The sequence below is a fragment of the Adiantum capillus-veneris genome, chromosome 12, assembly GCF_014529385.1.
Source record: "Adiantum capillus-veneris isolate H3 chromosome 12, ASM1452938v2, whole genome shotgun sequence".
Taxonomy (NCBI): domain Eukaryota; kingdom Viridiplantae; phylum Streptophyta; class Polypodiopsida; order Polypodiales; family Pteridaceae; genus Adiantum; species Adiantum capillus-veneris.
This window is the reverse complement of record NC_140942.1, coordinates 58,476,739-58,482,844: the sequence shown is the minus strand read 5'-3', so window position 1 is coordinate 58,482,844 and position 6,106 is coordinate 58,476,739. Positions and strand designations below refer to the sequence as shown.

Below are 6,106 nucleotides of genomic sequence, written 5' to 3'. Positions count from 1 at the left end.
GGTCCACCCTATGCGGGGCATAGAGGCATTCAGCCTACTCTCTGAGGAGTAGAGACGTACTTCTATTGGCCTACCATGAAAGTGGACATACAAGAGTATGTTTCAAAATGTGTAGTATTCCAAAAGACTAAGTATGATAGAGGGAAGCAACCTAGATTACTCCAGGCATTCCCAATTTAGCCATGGGAGAGTATATCCATGGATTTTATCTTTGGGTTACCCAAGTCTATCCATGGGAATATGGGAATATGGACAATAGTCAACAGGTTTAGTAAGCAAGCATACTTTATGTCACTCAAAAAGACTATTAAGGAAGACCAAATGGCAACTCTCTTCATATCTTAGATTTGTAAACACCATGGATTGCCAACATCCATCATGTCAAATAGAGATCTTAGAATGACCTGTAATTTTTGGAAAGGTCTCTTTGAAAATCTAGGTACAAGATTGAATTTCTCTTCCGTCTATCACCCACAAATGGATGGTCAAAGTGAGATAGCCAATCTTAGGATACTCGATCTACTAAAGACATATGCTACAAAATTAGACCAACGCTCACAATGGAAAAAGTACTTACCTCTTGTAGAGTATGCTTACAATAATATTGTCCATACTTCTATGGGAAAATCACCTGTTGAAATCATTGAGGGAAGACCTAAAAGTCCCTTACTACTTAAAGTACATGGGAAGATTTTCACTGTCGATGAGTATAGTCATGACCTACAAGAATCTTTTCAAAAGATTAAGGAGGCTATATCCATCTCTCATCAAAGGAAAACAGTTTCTACTAACAAGCACAGAAGGGCCTTAACACTCAAAGAAAATTATTGGGTCTTACTTAAGTTTCTCGAACGCTTGATTGAGGAAAACTAAAGGGCAAAAATCCTACAAGCCATCAAAAGTATTGTGCTAAAATAGCAAAAAGATATTATGGTCCTTTTCAAATCTTGAAGCCAATTAATGAGATAGCCTATTAACTCAAGTTGCCCAACCATTGGCTCATACACAATGCTTTTCATGTGAGCCTCCTGAATCCCTATAAAGGAGAGAGACCAAGTGAACCAATTATTGAATACCCTCCCAACATCGACAACCAAGAAGAGGTGCTACAACCCAAAGCTATCCTTCGGCATGAAGAGAAGGTACTACAACATGGTAAGGTTCTCTGACGGTATCTTATTAAGCTCAAAAATTATCCTTTTGAAGATGCTAGATGCATGCAAGCAATACAACTTAAGGATAGTATGAACCTTGTCAATGCTTACAATGCTACATTAGAGTAAGAAAATGTACAAATTTCTTTTAAATTACCAATGTTTTTGTCTTATAAGACTAGTTCTCTTTTTATTGTGCACAAATTTAAGTAGTATTCATACTTAGAATCATGTTTGTGATGACAATGTCTCTCAAACACCAAGTAAAACTTGTCACTCTACTTGGGAGAATGAAATGGACTAAAGAGTAGACATGCTTGCGGCAGCAACGTTTCTCAAGCACTAACTGGACTAGTCATCCATCTTGGAATGATGCCGTAGGGTAAAAAGGGATCCTCTACTCACTAAGGAAGATTGACTAGTGACTAAGGCTTTATCTCTTCTACCTCATAGTCGAGAATGATTATTGTTTCAAGAGAGAGGTAATATCCTAAAATCTAGTATCTAACCAACCCAAATGATTTTCTCATATTAAACTAATCATTTAATATGGGAAAAAAAATCGGAACAAGGGTTATAATATAGAAATGTGCTTACAAATATATACCATCATAGGGTCAATGGTAAAGGGGCCCAAATGAGAGATGGTTTGTCAAAGAGCAAGGCTAGCCAAGGTACCTTAAAGACCTTAGGGTTAGCTTCATTGAAGACGTCCAAAGGTTAGTGTTAAAAGTACTTTGACCTTAGGAAATCTAGGGCCGAGGTGGGAACACTCCCCAAACTTGAGGTGCTTGTCGTGCTTGATGGTTAAGGTGCTTGTCATGCTTGCTGACTAAGATGCTTGAGGTACTTGTCGTGCTTGCGGACTAGCGAGCGTGAAGTGCTTGTGGGAACATCAACCAAGCTTGAGGTGCTTTGTCGTGCTTGTGTCTCATAAGTCAAAGGCATCCCTACAGAGGAGGGTACGAGCCTCAAAGCTAGGGGGATGAGAGAGAAAACACACACACACAAGGCAAGCCAAGCCTCAAACGACACCAAGGACATATGTCAAGCCCCTACCCATGCTACCCTCATGAAGTGCTGAAAGCCTATTGTTTAGCCTCTCAAGGGGTCCAATGATAATTTAATTGATTGTTTTTTGCATTTATCAAGTCTCTCTCAAAGGGAAATGGGGACACTTATCCCAAGAGTACCCTTGTTTCTTGATATGAATTCTACATCTGTTTGGCCAAGCTTGTTTGGGTCCAATAAGCTTCGAAGTTGAGCTAGAAGAGGGGGTCAACCAAAGAAAAAAGGGGGTTTTCTTGGGGGTATACTCTCCCTCACACACTCACACACTCTCTCATTGTGTGAAGTTTGCAAAGTGCAAGAGCTCCATCTCCTTCTCCAAGCTAGTAGAGAAGTTGAGAGCCTACACCAACACTCTTGGCTATGGAATGCAAATCCAACCAAGAGCCATGATTCAATGCTTAAGCTTGCCATCTTCTCCATCTTCAAGAAGAGTGATGATAAGCGAGGAACTATTTTTTTTGCTTCTATGAGTTTTTCTTCTTGCTCTTGATCCGTACCCTCATTCCCCACTAGCTCTCTCCACCTTCGAAGGTGTTTGAGGCCTTAGGACTGAGGCTTGGGATAGTTAATGATTTTTACAAAGTCTATGTTATGCTTTTGATGCATGACGCTTTCCATATTCATTGCATAACCTAGGGCACAAGGAACACAAAGATTGTATTCTACCAAGTCTCTCTTGATGTGAGAATCTATAACATAAATTCCGATTGGAGGGGGGACCGGATCCATGTAAATCCGGTCCTCAATTGTTGTAACTTCTCTAACTCTCTCTGTTACTTTTTCATGCCATGTTAATTAAGTATTATGATTATGTTGCTACCATCAATTAAGTCCCTCTCCATGCTCTCAAAGTAGTCTCACAAAAATGCTGTCTTTAATTCTCCTAATTCCTCTATTCTCAATGTTCATAGGCCATTTCCATTACATAGAATATATCTTCTTTCTACAATCACCTAGCAAAACTTATCTAAAATTGTCCCTATACCCAAAAAATTTGATTGCTACCTTATAGAGGGGTTGCACATCATAGGTAAAGTGTAAAGAACCATTTTTCTTGGGATCTATCAACCAACTATTTGAATATGTACCCTAAGTACAAATCTCCCATAGAATATATATCTCCCTTTCTGCAAATGCCTAGGCAAACTCATCTACAATTGGCCTTGTATCCAGATTCCTCATTTCTACCTTATTGATGGGTTGCATGTCATGGATAAAATGTACAGAGCTAGAGCTACTTTGAATCATGTTTACAATATGTTTGTCTATGCTTTGCCAGCTACTTCAAAAACATAATAGGACGACTTCTTCTCTTATGAGGTTTTGGAGAAGGCACTAGTGCCCTTCTACCCCAGTGGCAAGAAGGCTCTTGAGGTCCTATGGACGTATCTACCTTAATTGTATTGCCGAGGGTGTGCTTCTTGTCGAGGCAGAGATCGATGCCATTATCAATGACTTTGGTGATTTTGCACACACTCTTGCCCTTAAACAACATGTGCCTCATGTGACCTACACGGAAGAGTGACCACATCCTATGTAATTATTATGCACCATATTGGTTTATTTCGTAACAGTAGTCGACACAAATAATCTATAGTGGTAACATTCTTTCAATGATGAGGGGCCTCGCTTGGTGTGGGGATGGAGCACCATGTTGCTGATGGGATCTCTAGTACCCACTTCGTCAACACATGGGCAGACATAGCAAAGGGGGGAAGGCATTCGACATCATTCTTTTATCAACCGTACCCTTTTGTGGATGCGTGACCCATCTACACCAACATTTTCGCACATCGAGTATCAACCTCCCCCTTCACTATTGCACTCTAGCAAATATGATCGCGGCATTGCAGTACAACCAAATGTAGTGGCAAAATGCAAGAACAAGCTCTCTTCACATCATAATGACAGTGGGCCTACAAATACGAACGACAATGTGGCTTGAAATTTTTTCTTTCTCACTCGAGCACAGGTAAAAATTATGGTTGGTTGCTCAATTGCATAACATAAGGTAGTGTTCCAATGTCCCGTTTTATAGTGTAATTTTCCCAAAAATCTAGCATTTTGGCATAAATATTGGCTGCCTCATTGCCTTAATCTTAAAAATTGAGATTATGAAAATGCTTTGTTTTGAGCACTGCCAGTCACACCCATGCAGAACTTCAACTTTGATGGCTAGCTCTTAGAATAAGGCTCAAGCATTTTCTTTTCTAGCCTGTTAGTCCAATAACAAGTGACAATTTCCGTTACAGTTGTTCATAATTTTCTGTAATATTATGTTCATATTTTGTGTAATTTGAACATATTCACTGTGTGGTTCTAATTTAAGGTGTTTTCTGGGGAAAATTGTTGATATTGAGCATTTTAATGTCGGCAAGTTGTGGAGCTGCAAGCGACGGCAATGGATGGAACAAGAGGGGTGACATACAACACATACGAGGCAGTGGCAACACATGTGTGGAGGTGTGTGTCAAGGGCACGAGGGTTGAGTGAGAAACAAGAGACAAAATTGTACATAGCAATAAAAGGGAGAAGCCGATTGCAACCAGCCTTGCCAAGAGGCTACTTTGGCAATGCCATTTTCACTGCCACACCCATGGCACAAGTCGGTGAGCTAGACAAAGGCCCACTAAGTGTGGGTGCCCAAAGGATTAGGGAGGCCATCGCACGTATGTACGATGAATATTTACTATCAACACTTGATTATTTGGAGCTACAACCTGGCCTAGAGTTTCTTGTTCAAGGTGCCCACACCTTTCGTACTCCTAGTTTCTGTATCACCTCTTGGACCCACCTTTCCATCCACGATTGTAACTTTTGGTTGGGGCTGCCCCATCTTCATGGGCCCTGTTGGCATCTCATTTGAAGGCCTCCCTTTCATGCTTCCTAGCCCCTTTGGTGGTGGTGGCCTCTCCATTTCCCTTGCCCTTGCCTCCCACCACATGCCCACCTTTGAGCAACCCTTCTACCAATTTTGGTTGTCTCCATTGCCCCTAGTACTCTTTTTAGTATGAAATGGACATGCTATCTTTTGTATAAGTATTTTTAGCTTGCAAGGTCCTTCTCTTTATTCTCTAAGATTGATTCAATGGGCATGTGAGTTTCTCTTGTTTTAAAACACCCATGTGATTCTTCACCTTGTTTGGCTAGCCAACGCTTTACAAATTTGGCCTTACTATGCTTTTTTTTATTAAAATGCATTTTTATTATTCAAAGGTCCATTTTTGACACCTTGTTTCCAAATGCAAGAAAAGCATATCCACATGTTGCATGGAGAGGAAGAGATCTTAGGATGATTAATATTTTTCAAAAATCCTTGGATGGAGAGTATGTTGATTTGTGACATTTTGCCTTCAGCAATGGACAAGACTTTATTACATTCTAAGATTACAAAAGTATGGGAAGCATTTTATTGTCAAGAAAGATATTCCAAGCAGGAGATTATCCATGTTGACATTAGTCTGGTGTTCCTAAAACTTACATTCTTGCCATTCATTCTAATTTCTTTCACTGCTCATTTCTCTTATAATCTTGATCGTTGAGGCCTTGATCTGGGTCAACAAGAATTACTGTCGATGTTATGCATTTCAATGTAGTTTAAAAGCTCTTGGACTTCAACTTAGAGCATGCATACATTCAATGGTATGATATTATACATATGATTGGATGTGTGTAGGTGTTGAGGTGTGTGTGGGGGGGGGTTAGATAGATAGATTCCATTATCACTCTTGGAGGTCAAATATGACCTATAGGACAACCAATAAAACATGTTCAATAGAGGATCCTCTATCTAAGAGGGTACAATGTGTGCAATAACACATGTAGATGTTTGTGGGGGGCGGGTTAGATAGATAGATTCCATTATCATCGTTGCAGGTCAA

The 6,106-nt window shown here is 40.0% G+C and overlaps 1 pseudogene; it reads left to right on the top strand.

The window, feature by feature from the left end:
- The first annotated feature begins 4,593 nt into the window (after positions 1-4,593).
- On the top strand, positions 4,594-5,239 carry LOC147445789 (shikimate O-hydroxycinnamoyltransferase pseudogene; annotated as a pseudogene).
- Positions 5,240-6,106: the final 867 nt, after the last annotated feature.